The following is a 19,466-nucleotide window of genomic DNA, read 5'->3' on the forward strand; positions in this document are numbered from 1 at the left end:
TTCTTTCTCACAGTGTTCTAGCAAGATGGTCACTGACCCTCTCCTCTGTCATGATCGCTCCCAGCTGCTCTAAATTGTCTTTGTCTTCTTAGGGGAATGAGAGAACACAGGGTTTCTGCCACTTTCTTTTATAGTTCAGTGACCTTTTGAAGTGGCTTCTTCTGAAGCTTACCCCTCAAAGTAAAGGAGTATCAGAGAGGTAGCTGTGTTAGTCTGTAGCTTTGAGACCAACAAGAAGTCCTGTGGCACTTTTAGACTAACAGATATTTTGGAGCAGCAGCTTTCGTGGGCAAAGACCCGCTTCATCAGATGATCTGATGCATCTGATGAAGCGGGTCTTTGCCCACAAAAGCTTATGCTCCAAAACATCTGTTAGTCTATAAGGTGCCACAGGACTTCTTGTTGCCCTCAAACTAAAGTTTATTCAGTCAGTGAAGAAGGTGGCACAGAGTCTGGTGATAAAGGAGGCTCCATGTTCTTTCTTCGCCCACTGTGCTGAAATGCACATTCACTCTGTCTCCGGCCATCTCCCCCGCTTCCTACTGTCTTGCTGTCCCTGGTCAGAATGTATATATAAACTTGAGGTATAAATGCATTCTTTACTTTAGGATAGGCCTGTGTAACAACTTTTGCCTAGGCGTGGCTATGTATTTCTGAACATATGCTAATAATAGTAGAGACGTTTCAAAACTCATTCCTTCACTGCGGTAGTGTTGTGCAGCCAGTTATTAGTATTCAAATGATACTTCAATACACATATTTTGTTTTCAGTTGCAGTACTATAAGCAAATTACTCTCTAAATCAGTGTTTCTTAAATTATAGTCCACGAAACACTGGTGTTCCGTGAATAACTCACAGGTATGCTGCAGCAGTATAGTTATCTTTATATTGTCTGTTATTAAAACTTGATACAATGTTACTTCTTTATTGCTATGAGACCTGATTGAAGTACTTCATTTTGGTTTTGCTGTATACGTTTCTGTTTGGGGATTTTTTTTTTTTAGCCTGACAATTTTTTTGAAAAAAAAATTTCATAGGAGTTCTGCATTAAAAATATTATTGTTTGGTGTTCCGTGGTCTCAAAAAGGTTAAGAAATACTGCTCTAAATCATTCAACATCTCTTGCAAGCTTTATACAGTTATGATCAGACTCTTTGGACTGGAACCTTAACTGGTATAAATCAGTGTAAGCCCATGGACTTCAGTGGAGCAGTTCTGATTTACGTCTGTTGGAAATCTGGACTTTTTACATTTGGCTGCAGTATAGAAAATAGCTCCCATGAGAGAGGCCTCAGCAATGGAATGTGTGTTTAATGCTACCAGTATGGTGTATGTTGCTTATTCAGTAATATGCTGCCAATATTTTAACAAGGGGAGACCACAATTTTTCCCCCTTCAGCCTGTAATAAACTCTGCATCTCAGCAAGAGGAGAGTGTGCTGAAAGAGAGGGGAGGGAAGAGGCTCTATGGAACATATTCCTTTGGTTTCCCATTAAAACAAAAACTTTCTCATAAACAGAGAGCTAATGCCACTTAGCAAACAAACATATTCAGTGGTACTTGACTAGGAATGGGTAAATCCAGAGACACTCAGCCTGGCCTTAACTGGGGGGTTGCAACACAAAGAGGCAGTCCCTGAGGACAAAAGTATCCCAAACTATCGGCTAACATGTTGGATAGTAACAGAGAGGAAGCTGTGCTAGTCTATACACTATCAAAACAAAAAGCAGTCAAGTAGCACTTTAAGGACTAGCAAAATAGTTTATTAGGTGAGCATCACCTAATAAACTATTTTGCTAGTCCTTAAAGTGCTACTTGACTGCTTTTTGTTTTGATATCTGCTAACATGCTCCCCATTTTAACTTGAAGCTAGTCATTAGTTTCTCCGACCAGGATCCATTTTAGCAATGCGCTTAAACACATCCTGGTGTTTATCCCTTTTGCACACAGCAGCAGTGTACATCTTAAGTTCCTCGACTTTAATGAGAGTTAAGAACAGATTTGACAATGATACTGAATACGGATGGTTGGCTAGAGAGGGGCCAGAGATGTTATGTAAATCAGTAGCTCTTGAAAATTTTTAACATAAGAGGCTACGGTTACACTACAGCGCTCCATCGACAGAAGTCACTGTTGGAAGAGATTTTCTAACAAAAGCTGCTGGCTGCACAGTGCGGCCACACACAAAAGCCAATTGGGAGAGCACTCAGCTCTGTCGGCAGAGCAGCCAGACTGCCCGGTTGCTCTCTCAATAAAACGGGCACCCAGAAGCACAGCAGACAGGGCTGCCCGTTGTTTTGAGTGCTCTATCTGTCAAGAGAAAGTCCCCCTGCCAGAGCATCCACACAGCTTTTTTGTCAACAGCAGTGTTATGCCTCATGGCAGAGAGGCAGAATGCTGCTGACAAAAGTGCCAAGTTTTGTTGAGATACTGTTGATAAATCTCATTTTGTGTGTGCACACTCCAGGAGTTTTGTCACAAAACCAGGGTTTTGTCAGCAAAACTCGCTAGTGTAACCGTAGGCAGAGGCTACAGTTATTCTTGGCTCAGTTCCACTGATTTTCATAGAGTTACAACAAGGATTCAAAAATTTTGTTTACAAGAAATAGAAGTACAGGTTGAACCTCTGTAGTCCAGCGCCCACAGGACCTAACTGGTGTGGAACGAGAGAATTTTCTGAACCATGGGAAGTCAATATTGTCTAGCACATTACCAACACTTCCACTGTTTTCTGGGCTCTTAGAAGACATTTAGGAGTAAATTACAGCTAACTAACAGCACAGAATAGAGAGAGCCAGGACTGGTGGCTGTAAACAAACTTTATGGGACTAGGGGAAACTTGGCCACACCCATGATAAGTGGTCATCTGGCTAAATAAAATCATGCCAGATTACGAATGTTGTTGGACAAGAGAGTTCCGAACTAGAGAGGTTCAACGTGTAACTTTTATTAAAAAAAGATCTGTAGGACGCAGTAATATGCCAGAAAACAATTTAATTGCCATTTAATTTGCATTCAGACAGCCAGATTGTTGCAATAATTCCTATGTAGTAAATCTTCTTTTATATAAATATCCCTTTGTTTCCTGCTCCCCTTGCCTCTATCTATCAAGTATCCTGTCTGTCTTAGATTGTGAGGTCTTCAGGATGGGAGCTGTGGTTTCCTGAATGTCTGGAAAGTGCCTATACGTCACTGGTGCTCCCATAAACAAGAAACATGTCAAGGAAATGGTGGTGATTACATTCGCGGCTTTGCTTGCTGATGTGATGTCCCAGCTTTTCAACCTGGGTCTGGGAAATTCCCAGACAGTGTCTGCACCCTGGCCTTACCCTGTGTATGCTGATGGGCGTGGGAAAGAGGGTAACTGCCACAGGGCCTGGCAATGCAAAAGGGTTCAGGTTTCCTGGCAGCTGCCACTGTGGAAAAGGTGATGACCAGAGCCCCCTGTGGCATGTTCCATGTGGAGCTCAGGATTGCCTGGGGGTGGTGCAGTGCTCTCTGAGCAGTCCAGAGGGCTGTTTACTGGTGGTGTGGAGCAGGTACTTCCCTGCTTTGTCCAAGGGCCTGGCGAGGCTGTCAGCCCCACTGAGTAGGACCACAGACTCAGCCACAGCATCACCCATGGAAGCCCTGATTTGATGATCAACTGAGCTTCACTGATTCGACCATGCTAGTTAAGCCAGGAGATAAAGTGAGTTCTCTGAGCAACACGTTGATTTCTTGTTGTAGCTGCACTGGATCTTGCATCCAACCCTATTCCTGATTCCTGCTCTGCTTCCTGGCATCTTCTTCAGCTCTGACTGCATTCCTGCTCCCAGCATGCTCCTGTTCCAGGCTCTATACTTATCTCTCCTCCAGTTCTTCCCTTATCTCACTTCAACCATCACTTACCAGTCCTATCTCCAAGCCTGGCTTCTGGCTTCTGATTCTGGCTTGGTCCTTGACTCTGGCATTTGGTATGTGACCTCAGCTCTGACCCTCAGTTTAGATTTCTGAGTGGTAAAAAGCAGTTGATTCTGGTGCTGAACCTCAGTTTTGTTTCCCAACCTGTATGTCTACTCTGCCCACAGGTTTTAAGTTGATATAATGTACTCAGAATGGAAATAAGAAACATTCTGTAACATAGGTCGAAGGATAGGAACAGCCATACTGGGTCAGACCATAGTTCCATCTAGCCCAGAATCCAGTTTTCTGACAGTGGCCAATGCCAGGTGTCCCAGAGGAATGAACAGACTAGGTAGTTGGGGGAGGGATAGCTCAGTGGTTTGAGCTTGGGCCTGCTAAACCCAGGGTTGTGAGCTCCCTCCTTGAGGAGGCCATTTAGGGATTGGGCCAAAAAGGCATGAGGGATGGTACTTAACCCTGGTCTTCACAACATCCTCCAGCAAGGAGTTCCACGTGTTGCCTGTGCAATGTGTGAATAAATACTTCCTTTTGTTTGTTTAAAACCTGCTAACTATTAATTCCATTTTGTGATCCCCTAGTTCTTATGTTATGGGAACAAGCAAATAACTCTTCCCTATTTACTTTCTCCACACCAGTTATGATTTTATAGCTGTCTATCATATCACTCCTTAGTGTCTTCTTTTCTAAGCCGAAAAGTCACAGTCTTTTTAATCTCGCCTCTTACGGCAGCCATTCCAAAATCCTAATAATTTTTGTTGTTCTTTCTGAACTTTTTCCAGTGCCAAGGTATCTTTTTTGAGATGAGACGACTACATCTGCACACAATATTCAAAGTATGGGAGTACCATGTATTTAGAATGAGGCAATAAGATATTCTTTCTTTTATTCTGTATGCCTTTCTAAATTATTCCTAATATTCTATTTGCTTTTTTGACTGCAGCTGCATGTTGAGTGGATGATGTCAGAGAACTATCCACAAAGACTCCTGGATCTCCAAGATCTCTGTCTTGAGTGTAAATATCTAATTTAGTTCTCATCATTTTGTAGCTATATTTGGGATTACATTTTCCAGTGTGTATTACTTTACATTTGTCAGCATTAAAATTCATCTACCATGCCCAGCAACCTCATATTGTGAGATCCTTTTGAAACTCTTCATGGTCTGTTGTGACTTAATTTTCTTGAACAATTTGTTATCATCTGCAAATTTTGCCACCTTTCTCCAGTTTATTTTTGAATATGTTGAATAGGATTGGTCTCAGTATGGACCCCTGTGGGACACTGCTAGTTATCCCTCTCCATTCTGAAAACTGATCATTTATTCCTACCCTTTGTTTCCTTTCTTTTAACCAATGATCAATCAATGAGAGGACCTTGCCTATTATACCATAACAGCTTACTTTACCTAAGAATTTTTAGTGAGGGACTTTGTCAAAGGTTTTCTGGAAATCTAAGTACACTATATCCACTGGATTCCGCCCCCCCCCCCACCCTCTTGTCTACATGCTTGTTCACCCCCTCAGATAATTCTAGTAGATTAGAAAGGCATGATTTCCCTTTACAGAAATCATATTGACTTTTCCCCCAACAAATGATGATTATCCATGTATTTGACAATTTCGTACTTTACTATAGTAAGTAATACTAGTAGCAAGCCTCTTCACCTCCTTCATCTTGGCACATAGGCTATTGATGACCATTCAGCAGAATCCTCTGACCACGTGTATCCCATCTTTTTAGTGTCTGCCTCAGGTAACTATGCCAGGTGTTTCTTTACTATAATTTCAACTAATTTGCCCAATGTTGACATTAGACTTACCAGTCTACAATTGCTAGGATCACCTCTACATCCCTTTTTTGAAGTTTGGTGTCATAGTAGCCATCTTCTAGTCATTTGGTATGCAAGAGGTGTGTCTACACTAGCCGGCTACTTCAAAGTAGCTGACACAACATTGAAATAGTACGCGTCATGTCTACACGTGCCGTGAGCAATTTCAATGTTGAAATCAACGTTAGGCGGCAAGATGTTGAAAGCGCTATTCCTATCCAAAGATGAGAATAGCTCCCTACTTTGACATTCAACGTCGAAGTAGGGAGTGTGTAGACGATCCGGGTCTGCTACTTCAAAACAGCGGGGTCCTCCATGGCGGCCATCAACTGAGGGGTTGAGAGACGCTCTGTCCAGCCCCTGTGGAGCTCTATGGTCGCCGCATGCAGCAGTTCTTAGCCCAGGGCTTCTAGCTGCTGCTGCTGCTGCTGCTGCAGCTGGGGGTCTATGCTGCATGCACGGGTCTGCAACCGGTTGCAGCTCTGTGGATCTCATGCTGTGCAGGCCGAGTGTGTCTGGGAGGGGTGCTTTAAGGGAGTGGCTTGGGGCTTTACTGGCCCCTTATTTTGATGGGGAGTGCTTGTGTGTGTGGACACTCCACATTTCCTTCCAGGGCAGCTCCTTTCAACGTTCTCCATCGCTACTTCGATGTTGAATGTTGATGGCACCAGCCCTGGAGGATGTGTAGACAATACATGTCGAAGTAGCCTATTTCAATGTTCTTATGTCGAAATAGGCTTCTTTGACATAGTATGCTAGTGTAGACGTAGCCAAGAAGATTTAAAGGATAGGTTACAGACCAGAGGAGCAGGATAGTGATAGTTTCCAGCAATGTTCCCTCTAATCTTTTCCAACCATATGCTATTTTTTTCTGTCTATGAGTGGAATAATTTTTTTATGTCCACCAAACCATGCGTGAATGTTCACCACCAATTAACCACAAAACCAGCCATGGGTATTCTGCTAATTAGCTGAGCAGCATTTACATTTCTCCTGAGTGGCCACACAAGTGCACAGTTTATAAAGAACACTAATTTCCACTTAGGTAGATCCTTGCATCTCAAAGTTCTTCCCACCATAATGTATGTAAGTACAATGCCAACAGAATAGAGGCAAGTTTGATGCAGAACATCTCACCTTCATACTGTATAACCAAGGTTGGTGGGGGAAATGTACTCCAAGCGCAAAGAGGTAACAGATACATTTCTCAAGCCACCATGAAGCTGGGGAGAGAGATAGCTCAGCATCTAGAACATTAGCCTTCTACACCTACACTTGTGAGCTCAATCTTTGAGAAGCCCCTTCAAGGTTTCATGGCAGGTTAGAATTAAGTAAAAGAAGCTGTTGAGGGTAAGGATGGCTTTTTTTTTTCCCAACCCAAAAATGGTCTCTTCAAGGATTGAACTCACAATGCTATCCTGCTGTGAGGGTAGGGAACTGGACTTGATAGACTCTTGAGGTCCCTTCCAGTTCTCATGTATGTGTGTGTGTGTATATGTATATGTATATATATATATATATATTTACTCTAACTACAACATTTAGGATAGGAATTCCAAATGTACTCAGCTTTGACCTAATTGTATTCATGGTGAAGCTGGTAATCAAACCTCCACTGATTTTGCTGACTGCAGAGATAAGCCAATACTGAGCACTTTGGAAAAACTGAGCCTCAATGCCCAAATCAGTCACATAGGGCCTCTATTTTTAAGAACTCATCTGAAAGCCACCTATACAGTAAACTGCAGGGCACGGTAGGCCTACAAAGCAGTTGGGAAACATGATTCCAACATATGTACCTTTGATTGAGTCAGTTGCTAATACTAGCAGTGTAGCTGTGGCAGTCCAGGTTAGTGTGCCTGAGTACAATTCCACCTGGGACTTGTATTAAGTTAGGTGGAAGGAATGTGCCAAAGGTGTCAGCAGAGTGGAGTCACTGTGTGACATTAATAATAGACTCATAGAACAACAGAGCTGGAAGAGACCTAAAAAAGCCATCAAGTCCAGCCCCCTGCTCTAAGCAGGACCAAACCCTTAAGATCAGCCCCACCAGGGCTTTGTCGAGCCGAGACTTAAACACCTCCAGGGATGGAGACTCCACTGCTTCCCTGGGTAGACCATTCCAATGCTTCACCACCCTCCTAAATTAAACAAGGTCTGGGATTAGGTATACAGAGGCCTCATCCGGCTTAGTACCCTGGCAAACAGATTAGAAAAATCCTTTAAATTTTTTTTATTAAAGATCCAAACAGAAAATAAAATGGTTAAAGCATTTGGAATGTAAATTACTAAGTAAATATTTTATTTTAACAGCATCTCCTTTTCCCCTTTGCTGGAGAGAATTTTAGGAGAACCCCTTTATTTGATAGGCTTAGATGTATCAAGGGGATGATAACTGTCTTGCTGGGGAAAACAGAAGATGTTAGTTGTCAAAACATTTCATCCCAGGTGGTGGTTGAGTTTCACTTGATGCCAGTAGAGGTGGTAATATTAAATGGGTGTCACTCTCTGGCCCTATCAAGCCAGGACATCTCTCAGGATTAGAACACAGATGATCTGGGAACCCAGGAGCTAGGTTGTGTGAGTGACACTCATGATGAAGAAGGTTGTTCCCACTGCTTATGTCTTTTCTTAATTATTTCAACCACCCCTCAAAGTCAGCTCTTATTTTTTTTTAAGCCCCAAGAAGTGAGTGGTAGGAGGACTAACCATCTACTCATTATTTGTTAGTTATGACAAATATCTGACATACCAATTTTGGTTCATTAAATTCTGGTTCCACACCTTGGCTGTGTCTATATAGGAGCTCACCATCTAAAGGGCAAAATTGAAAGCCAGGAATCAAAATCCCAGCATTTGAAAGCGTACGACCACACAGCAAAGGCAGATTGCAGGTCTGGCCTCCTCTTTCGACAATCCAGCTCGTTCTTTCAAAAGGGATCGTCCACATGGCTATGAGCGCTCTTGTGAAAGAAGGGAGGCAGAGATGCAGCGGACAGGGTCGGATGGCTGCCAAGCCTTTCCAGGGCCTGCAATCAGCATCTTCTTTAAAGGACCCCCCACCCAAGCTCCTCTGCCCTGCATGAGCCAAGCCCTGCTGAGCTGGCAGCAGCGACAGACCCTAGCGCAGCAGCACCATGGTCAACAACACCCTGCTCCTGGCATTGGACACAGACATCATAGACACCATTGCCCACCTTGTCTGCTTGGTCACTGCGGCTGCCCCCTCCTCCTCAGGAGACAGAGAAGCCCCCCTGAGGACACAGAACCCCCCAGCCTGCACCTCACTCCCTGTTACCCCTGTGCCTGTGAAGCCACCCCAGCAGTTCAGACTGGTAGGAGCTACTGGTGCTGGGGCAATGGGACGATGCCATCTGGCTGCGGAACTTCTCCATGAGCTGGGACACCTTCCAGAAGCTAAGCCACTGGCTGGCCCCCGCACTGAAGCACCAGGACACCACCATGCAGCCCACACTCCCCCTCAAGAAGTGGGTCATGATCCTGATATGGAAACTGGCCACCCCAGACTCCTACTGCTCGGTGGAGCACCAGTTTGGGGTGGGCCAGGCCACCATCACAGCGGTCCTCATGGAGATAAGCTGGGCCCAGGGCACACCTCCAGCACAGGGAGGGGAGAGGGGCCCCCAGGGCCTGAGGACCCCCAGGGGCTGCTGGCCAAAAGAGGGCAGTGGGGGGGGGGACACTGGCCGGGAACACCCTGCTGCCCCCTCATGAGAATGCATGGCCCCCTCCCATGCAGGTTGTCTGTGTCATAAACGCTATGCTCCTGCATCAGGTTGTCCATGTCACGGATCTGTAAGCCATCATTGGGGGTTTCTTCTTGCTGAGGTTGCCAAACCACTTCAATGCCCCGAATGGGCAACACATCCCCATTCGCGCCCTGCCATATAGCACCAGCCACTATATCAACCAGAAACGCTACCACTCAGTACTCTGCCAGGCCCTGGCAGATCACAAAGGCCAGTTCATGGAAATCTACATAGGCTGGGCGGGGCGAACCCATGACACCAGGGTCCTCCACAGTTCTGGCTTGTGCCAGTGTATGGAGACCAGCACCTTCATCCCCCAGTGGGAGATGCCATCTGGGGACACCACCGTGTACCTCTGTGTGGTCGTGGATGTGGCATACCCCCTACTGCTATGGCCCTATACTGGCCACCTCGATCCCAGCTGGAAGGCCTTCAGTACCCACCTCAACTGGGCCCGGCATGTGGTCGAGCAGGCCTTTGGGAGCATCAAGGGGTGATGGCAATACCTTCTCAAGGTCAGAGTATGCAGTGTCCCACAGGTGGTGGGTAACTGCTGTGCCCTCCACAACATCATGGAGGGAAAAGGGGCCACCAATGTCAAGGGGTGGGTGGCTGAGGCCGCTGCAGGATTTGAGCAGCTGGCTGCTGTTGCCAGTCATCAGGTGAACCACGATGGGGGTCCAGATCTGGGAGGCCCTCCAGGTGAGCCTTGGCTCTGGGTCTCACTGACCCTCCCCAATGCCCACCCCTCACCACCCCCCCATGCATCCATCCCTCACCACATGTACCACCACCATCGCCACCTATGCTTCCCTCCCACAAGACCCTGGGACATGGGCAGTGGTGTGCAATAAACCTTTATAACCATCACCCACAACCCAGTGCCTGTGCAAACGTGCAGCTATTTACAATGAAGGGTGGGGGAGCCAGCCATGTACATCACAGGTTGGGGAGGGGCCTGAACTGGGAGGGTCACTCAGGGATAGGAGTTGTGGGGCAAGAGCCCTGTCAGCCCCAGAGTCCCCTTCCGCCTTCTATGCAACTGTGCAGTGGGGGTGGGGAGCACTGGAAGGTAGGGGTATTGGGGGAGGTCATTGAGGGTGGTGTTCATGGGAGCCCCTGCTGTGGGGGGAACCTCTGTCAGGGGGACTGCACGGAGGGCCAGGAGCCATGCTACATTGCCCATGTGCCCCTGCAGGGTCCCATGGATGTCCTCCAGACAGGACATCAGCCGCTCCCACACCTCCCTCCACCATGCCAGGTCGACCTCCTCCAACCAGAGGTGCCACTCAGCCAGTTTGGCCTGGTGGAAGCTGGAAGTGTTGTCCCCCATGCACCACTGTGATCTCCAGCTGCAGGCATGGCACGGTGCATCGCTGCTGCTGGAGGCATCTGGCCCCTGTCTGCCATCTCCAGGGGTCTCTCAGGGACCACCGAGGCTGGTGGGCTGTGCCGGACCTCGATTGCTGCAGCTGAAAGGGGAGACAGATAGCATGTCAGTCCCTGACAGGGACTACATCCCCCCATTCTCCCGGGATGCTGTCCCCGCCAGGGCCCAGGCATGATGGGCACAGCGTCCATGCGGTGTCAGAAGCACACAGGGATTCCCTGTCGATTCTCTGGGTGTAGGCCAGCCCCATGCAAGTCCCACTATGCATTTGGGTGCCTGGAGCTGTCCATGGGTCTGGATGCTGGGTGGTGCGGGTGGGCACCACAGGCATGCCATGGGCCACAACTGGCCAGGGTGTCAGCCCCACTGTGCAGTTACCAGAGGACTCCCTTAATGACCTCCAGTGATGCCCGGCTCAATGACTGCGAGGGGACGGCTATGATGAGGTCTCCCTCCTCACTGGACCAGTCCTTGGTGATGTCCGTCCTCTGGCTCAGGCTGGCTGGTCCTGGCTCCTTGAGCCCCTCTGGATTGGGCTGGTCTACAGATGTGTCCAGGACCACTGGGGGCAGGGATCTCTCCCAGGGCCCCAGGATGGAGTGCAGCTCCTGGTGGTAGGGGCAGGTGGTGGGACCTGCCCCTAAGCGCCCAGCCTCATCCTGGACCCAGGCATAGCCCTGCAGGAACTCTTTTACTTTGCTCCGGACTTGATCTGGGGTCTGCTCCGGGTGGCCACAGATGGTCAGTCCTCAGGCCAGGTGGGTGAAGGCTGTAGCATTCCTCCACTTGACCTCCATCTCCCAGAGAATCTCCTCTTCTTTCCAGAGACCTAGGAGGTCTCAGAGTTCAGGTTCTGTCCAGAAGGGGGGCCCTTTTTTCATCTCTGGGGCAGGCTCCTGGGAACCTGGAGGGCTTGGGCAGTGGGTGGGGGAGAGCTAGGGCTCCAGAGGCTGCCGGATGTGGCCCCTGCTGTCGTTGGGGGTGGCTGAGCGGGTGTGCTGTTGGCAGCTTATGAGGTTGCAGCTCACCTGCTCTCAGCTTCTTGCCACGGGGTTTCTGGGTCTGTGTGGCTTTAAGAGTGGCTGGATGCACAGATCATAGAGCCCCACTGCTGCAAGGCAGGGCGTTTCCACACTCCAGCTGTGTGCCACCCTGGAGAGCTCCTTTTCCGAAAGAGTGGGTTGTGGAGCATCTAAACATACCTTTTTTTATGGGGGGGCGTTCTTCCCACTACAGGATCGGGGTTTGGCTTTCGATGTCTGGGCTGCATTACTCCGATATCCAATAAAAAATGTGCATGGCTTGTGTAGACATTGCCTCTGTTCTTTCAAAAGGGAGACTGACTTTTTGAAATAACGTGCAGGTGGAGACACACCCCTTCTGTTTTAAGCAACCATCATTTTAACATGGGCTTTGTGACATACTAGTTGGCCTTTTTGAATTGTCTAATTCAGTTTTCTTCTTTTCACAACTTTTCCAATCAAAAGTTATTATAGATGTATCATAGAGACCATGCCTACTCTTTCTCAAAACCTCAAAATGGCCATGCTAATGGCCAAATCGAAGAATACAAATGAGGCACTGAAATGCATATTCAGCACCTCATTAGCATGCCGCCAGACACAGCACTTCGAAAGCATCACAGTTCACTTGCCCGCGGTTCGTCTACATGGGGGTCCTTTTCTGAAGGGCCCTGTTAACATCAAAATCCCTCTCTTCCTATCAGCTGATTTTGATGTTGGCAGGGTCCTTTCGAAAAGGACCCCCGTGTAGACGAGCCGCAGGCAAACAAACCGCGGCACTTTTGAAGTGCCGCAACCGGTGGCATGCTAATGAGGTGCTGAGTATGCATTTAAGTGCCTCATTAGTATTCTTCAATTTGGCCATTTGCCAGATGTAGCCAGAATTATAGAACACTAGAACTGGAAGGGACCTCAAGAGGTCATCAAGTCCAGGCCCCTGCCCTCACAGCAGGACCAAGCACCATCTAGACCATCCCCAACAGATATCTATTTAACTTGCTCTTAAATATCTCCAGTGATGGAGATTCCGCAACGTCCCTAGGCAATTTATTCCAGTGGTGAGCCACCCTGACAGCTAGGAAGTTTTTCCTAATGTCCAACCTAAACCTCCCTTGCTGCAGTTTAAGCCCATTGCTTCTTGTTCTATCCTCCGAGGCCAAGGAGAACAATTTTTCTCCCTCCTCCGTGTAACCATCTTTTAGGTACTGGAAAATCACTATCAAGTCCCCTCCAAGTCTTCTCTTTTTTAAACTAAACAAGCCCAGTTCTTTCAGTCTTCTTTCATAGCTTGTGTTATCTAGAGCTTTAATCATTCTTGTTGCTCTTCTCTGGACCCTTTTCCAATTTCTTCACATCTTTCTTGAAATGTGGTGCCCAGAACTGGACACAGTACTCCAACTGAGGCCTAATGAGCACGGAGTACCTCAGAAGAATGACTTCCTGTGTCTTGCTCTCAACACTCTTGTTAATGCATTCCAGAATCATGTTTGCTTTTTTCCAACGGCATCACACTATTGACTCATATTTAGCTTGTGGTCCACTATGGCCCCTAAATCCCTTTCTGCAGTATTCTTTCCTAGACAGTTTTTATGTACAAGGCTGATTGTTCCTTCTTAAATAGAGTACTTTGTATTTGTCCTTATTAAACTTCATCCTGTTTAGTTCAGACCATTTCTCCTGTTTGTCCAGATCATTTTGATTTCTGACCATATCCTCCAAGCAGTTGCAACCCCTCCCAGCTTGGTATCATCTGCAAAGCTAATAAGCGTACTTTCTGGGCCAATATCTAAATCATGGACTAAGATACTGAATAGAACCAATCCCAAAACAGACACCTGCGGAACCGCACTTGTACCCTTCCAGAATGACTGTGAACCATTAATAACTACTCTCTGAGAATTGTTATCCTATCAGTTATGCACCCATCTTATGGTGGCCCCATCTTAGCTGTATTTGCCTAGTTTATTGAGAAGAAGACCATGTGAGACCATACCAAATGCATTACTAAAGTGTAGGTATACCACATCCTCCACTTCTCCCTTACTCACAAGATTTGTTATTCTGTCAAAAAAGGCTATCAGATTGGTCTGGCATGATTAGTTCTTCACAAATCCATGCGGGCTGTTACCTATCACCTTATTTTCTTCCAGATGTTTGCAGAAGAATTCCTTAATTACTTGTTCCATTATCTTTTCTGGCACAGGAGTTAAACTGACTGGTTTGTAGTTTCCTGGGTTGTTCTTTTTTGCCTTTTTATAGATGGGTACTATATTTGCCCTTTTCCAGTCTTCTGGAATCTCTCCTGATTTCCAGGACTTTTCAAAGAAGATACCTAAAGGCTCAGAAACTTGTAGACATCTAATTTTTCAAAGTAATTTTTAACTTGTTCTTTTTTATTTTACCATCTTCTAAACCTATCTCCTTCCCACTAGCATTCACCATGTTAGACATTTCTGCATCAAATTTCTTGGTGAAGATCAAAACAAAGAAGTCAAGCACCTATGCCATTTCCAAGTTTCCTGATATTGTTTCTCCCTCTTCACTGAGCAGTGGGCCTACCCTGTCCTTGGTCTTCCTCTTGCTTCTAATACATTTATAGAATGACTTCTTGTTACCCTTTATGTCTCTAGCTAGTATGAGCTTGTTTTGCACTTCTGCCTTTCTATTCTTACCCGTCTACATGTATTGTTTGTTTATATTCATCCTTTGTAATTTCTCCTAATTTCCACTTTTTATATAACTCCTTTTTGATTTTGAGATCATGCAAGATCTCCTGGCTAAGCCAGGGCAGTCTTTTACCGTACTTTCTATCCTTCCTATGCAGCATTATAACTTGCTTTTGGGCCTTTAATAATGCCCTTTTGAAAAACTGCCAACTCACTTCAGTTGTTTTTTTCCTCTTAGTCTGCTTCCCACGGGACTCTACCTACCAGCCCTGCCTTCCAGAAATCCATTGTCTCAGTTTTGCTCTTTTCTCTTTCACCATTTCTTAGAATCATGAACTCCATGATTTCATGGTCACTTTCTCCCAAGTTGCCTTTCACTTTCAAATTCTCAGTCACTTCCTCCTTCTTTGTTAAAATCAAATTTAGAACTGCTTCCCCCCAGTAGCTTTTTCCACCTTCTGAAATAAAAAATTGTCTCCAATGCAGTCCAAGAACTTTCTGGATAGTCTGTACCTTGCTGTGTTAGCTTTGCAATATATGTCTGGATAGATGAAGTCCCCCATCACCACCAAATCCTGTGCATTGGATGATTTTGTTAGGTGCTTAGAAAAAGCCTCATCTCTTCTACCTGGCTAAGTGGTCTGTAATAGACCCCTAGCATGACATCACCCCTGTTTTTTACCTTTTACCTACCTCAGGGACCCTTGAGGCATCTGTCTCCTGCATCCATCTCCACCTCAGTCCAAGTGTGCACATTTTTAATATATAAGGCAATACTTCTCTCCCATTTACCCTTCCTATCCTTCCTGAGTAATGGTAGTCCATCGATCCGATGATGACAAATCTATGCAGATCATCTGTTATTGGTCTTATGGGGTGCCCTGTGGTGACTGCATAAGCCAATTCTAGAGGCGCACATTTTGCCGCAGGTGGTGCATGGGAAGTTTGCAATCTGTGGATTATGCATTGCTGATGCTCTGTGATGTCGTTTGCGTGCCTCTTGTAGATGCCGGCAGCGGTCTTCCTCAAAGGCAATCAGGTATTTCTGACTGTTGCACGCCACAGTGTTCTGTCACTGGCAGCGTCCTCAAGGTCCCTAGGTTTGATACTGCAGTAGTGCAGATTGGCTTTGATGGTATCCTTGTAGCGTTTCCGTGGACGACCTATATGTTGCATGCCCTGGGAGAGTTCACCATACAGCAGCTGGCGAGGGATTCTGTTGGCATCCATGCGGCTGACATGACCGGTCCAACGTAGTTGTGACTTCATAGTCATCATTTTGATGCTTGTCATCTGGGCTTTCTCAAGGACCTCAAGATTGGGCACTTTGTTTTGTCAGCTGATCTTCATGATGTTATGGAGGCAGCAAGTGTGGAATGCTTCAAGCTGCTTGATGTGACGCCTATATAGTGTCCATGTTTCGCACCCGTACAAAAGAGATGAGAGAACAACAGCTCTGTACACAAGCAGTTTTGTTCACATCCGGATGTTATGGTGGTTTAGAACTTTGACACGCAGACAGCCAAGTGCCTGCATAAGCTGTATCCTTTTATACCAATATTCCAATCAATAAACTATTTTGCTAGTCTTTAAAGTGCTACTTGACTGCTTTTTGTTTTGATAGTGTATAGACTAGCACGGCTTACTCTCTGTCAATATTCCAATCATGTGTGTTATCTAACCAAGTCTCTGTGATACCAATTATGTCATAGTTTGTTTGTTTATATGGATTTCAAGTTCTTCCTGATTATTACCCATACTTCTTGCATTTGTATATAGGCATCTAAGATATTGATTTGCTTTTGCCTCCCAGTTCTGCCTAGTCCCTCTTTTTTCTTTGCTGTTTTAGCCCATGTTACCTCCCATTTCCAGCCCAACTCGCAAGTCTCCAGGCTTTTTACTTATCTGTGGGCTTTGGTCACCTGTCCCCATCAAACCTAGTTTAAAGCCCTCCTCACTAGGTTATCCAGTCTGGATCCAAATATGGCCTTCCCATTCTTTGAAAGGTGAATCCCATCCCTGCTTAGCAGTCCTTCTTGGAATAGCATCCTGTGATTGAGGAAGTCAAAGCGCTCCTGGCAACATCATCCTCACAGCCAGGAATTGACCTCCAGGATGCACCTGTCTCTGCCTATCACCTTATTTTCTTCCAGATGTTTGCAGACAAATCCTTTGACAGGAAGGGTTGAGGAGACCACCATCTGCATTCCCAACTCCTTCCCCTGTACTCTCAGAGCCCTGTAGTCATGCCTGATCTGCTCAAGGTTACACCTTGCAGTATCATTCATGCCCACATGGATGAACAGCATGGGGTAGTAGTCAGCAGGTGGGATAATCCTGGACAACGCCTCTGTAACATCTCAGATACAGGCTCCTGGCAGGCGGCATACCTCCCCAGACAGCATGTCAGGGTGACAGATGGGTGCCTCCATCCCCTTCAGAAGAGAGTCTCTGACCATCACTACCCTATGTTTCCTCCTCTTAATGGTGGCAGTGTAACCCACACACCTATGTGTCATTCACTGTCCCATGTAGTGGTACCTAGACCACTTCACAGAGAAAGAATAAGTGTCCTTTGCAGCCTAAGCTAAAAACTGTGTGGCCTTTAGCTCAAGCTGTGGCTGTGCATGCCCTAAGCTCCACAGATTCCCAGGTTTGAGTCTGTCTGTGGGTACTTACAGCAGCGGACCTCCCAGCCTTATGGGTATAAGGTTTCTCTGCCCCTGCTGTAGGGGAGATTCCTGTATCCAGAATGGCATAATGGCTTCCCCATACAATGTTAGGAGCAGGAGTGGAGCAGTACCTGCAGCCAGAAGTGACCAGCTGTCAGTCTTCCCCCCCTCCCCGAGCCATCTCTTCCTCCACCAATGGTGTGTCAGCAGTCTTTTGTGGTGGGACAGCTACCTTAATCTCAGCTGTCTTTACATGAATACTGTCCAGGACTTGCTCGTGGATTCAGATACTCCTTAGCCTGTCCACCTTCTCCTGTATCTCTCCCACCCACTTCCTGAGAGATTCCACCAGAAGACACCTTCCACATGGGAGGGTCCCCTCAGCCTGGACTTCAGTAAGTGAGAATTGCAAGTCACAGTCCCTGCAAAACCAAACCAGGGTATGGGTAGAGGCATTTATCATGACATCTTATGAATTTTACATACATTTTACAATTTAGCTCACAATTACAGTAGACTTTCTGGCCGAATTTTCATGACAGACCTTAGGTAAGTACTCTAACCTGTGCAGCCATATTTCTATCAAAGCTAGTTGAGGTATGCCTAAAATGCTGTCCTGATTGCTGTGCAAACATACGCTTGGTCAGTAAATTTAGCTACCTTAGAAGGAGAAAGAACTTAGTGTACCGACCTGACATTTGAATTTGTGGTTGCTGGGAGTCTACATTTGTCAAATCTGATGCTTGACTAGTAAACCATCCCCCCTCTGGTATGTGCGGGAATGATGAATATTTACCATAAAAGTAAAATAATATTTTTTGATTTTGACACTTTGCAACAGATCGTAATGTAACCTGCTGTACCAAGACCTCTTTCCAAGAAATCTCAGAGTCTGTGCAAAAATATCTGATTTTCACTTTGAACACAGTAAGACTTTCAGGTTGGCTTTCCACATATCAGTAGAATAAAATCCTTTATTTGTTTTTCATTTTAATTGTTGTTTGCTTATTTGGGCTACTTCAGTACTAGCTGGATCCAACTGAGAATGGGACACCATTTGCCACTGGAATGGTGCCTATCTTGAAGTGTTTATGCTTTAAATAGATAAAACAGAAAAGAGAAGAAAAGTATTATTATTCACATTTTCCTGACAGAAAAATGAGGCCCAAAGAGATAAAATGACTTGGATGAAGCCTATGGCAGGTCTGGAAATTAAACCTGCCATCATTTCTGTCTTGGGGTGGCTTCACTTGTCACCTGTTAAATACTGAACTGTTACTCACTCCGACAGTCATTGATTAATAGCTTTTCCTTGGCTGCTTAGATTGCTTCTGCATACTTACCTCAGTGCAACTGGATGAAAATGCAATCCATTTTGTGCTTCTCCTCAGTCAACTAAGATTTCCCAGCTCTACTGCATATGTAGTAAAAAAAAGAGCTACCTTTGATAGAAGAATAAACGGGTAGAGCAGACTTCATGGCAAATCCATTGGCCACATGAGTAAATGAACTCTAAGTCCAGACAGTTCTGGGCTTCAGAAAGTAAGTTTGACTTCAGTAGTCTGTTACTCAACTGTGGACTCATCCTATGTTTTGCCCATATTTGTGTAACATCGCTAAATGTCTGTTCTTTGCAGGTTGGTTTAATTCCAAAGGAGCTGTTAATGGCAAATTTGCAGTGAGGGTTAGAGGTAATTTTGCATATTCATTGGACGAGAGCATATTAATGGGTCAGCAGAACGGAGCTTTACACCTTAAGGTAGTCGCAGAGTGTGCGGCACTTGCATATGTGATGGTGATGCCTGATTGTGACCCATTTCTCCATTAAACTCCTCCTTACAGGTGAGGACATTGGCATATGCCTAGCAGGCTCTGAGTCCACCTGGTAGCAGCCAGGGTACCAGCCTTTCTCTGATTGTTTGAGTAACATTAACATATATCCAGTCTCCTTGCACATTCACACCATGGGTTCTAAATCACCACTCCCACTGAGAATTTGAATAAAGCAAAAGAGACTGAAGTATGGTGAGAGTGCTGTAGGGTACCACTGTTGGGGCAATACTCTGTGACTCTAGTTCAATTGCCTGTTCCACCAGAAGCTTCCTGTGAGACCTTGTACAAGTCACTTAACCTCTCTGTGATAATACCACTGAATGCAACTACCATTTGTATGGCATAGTCATAGCATATTGAACAACATTCAAGAGATAG

Source organism: Carettochelys insculpta, chromosome 2 (assembly GCF_033958435.1).
Source record: "Carettochelys insculpta isolate YL-2023 chromosome 2, ASM3395843v1, whole genome shotgun sequence".
NCBI classification, from domain to species: Eukaryota; Metazoa; Chordata; order Testudines; family Carettochelyidae; genus Carettochelys; species Carettochelys insculpta.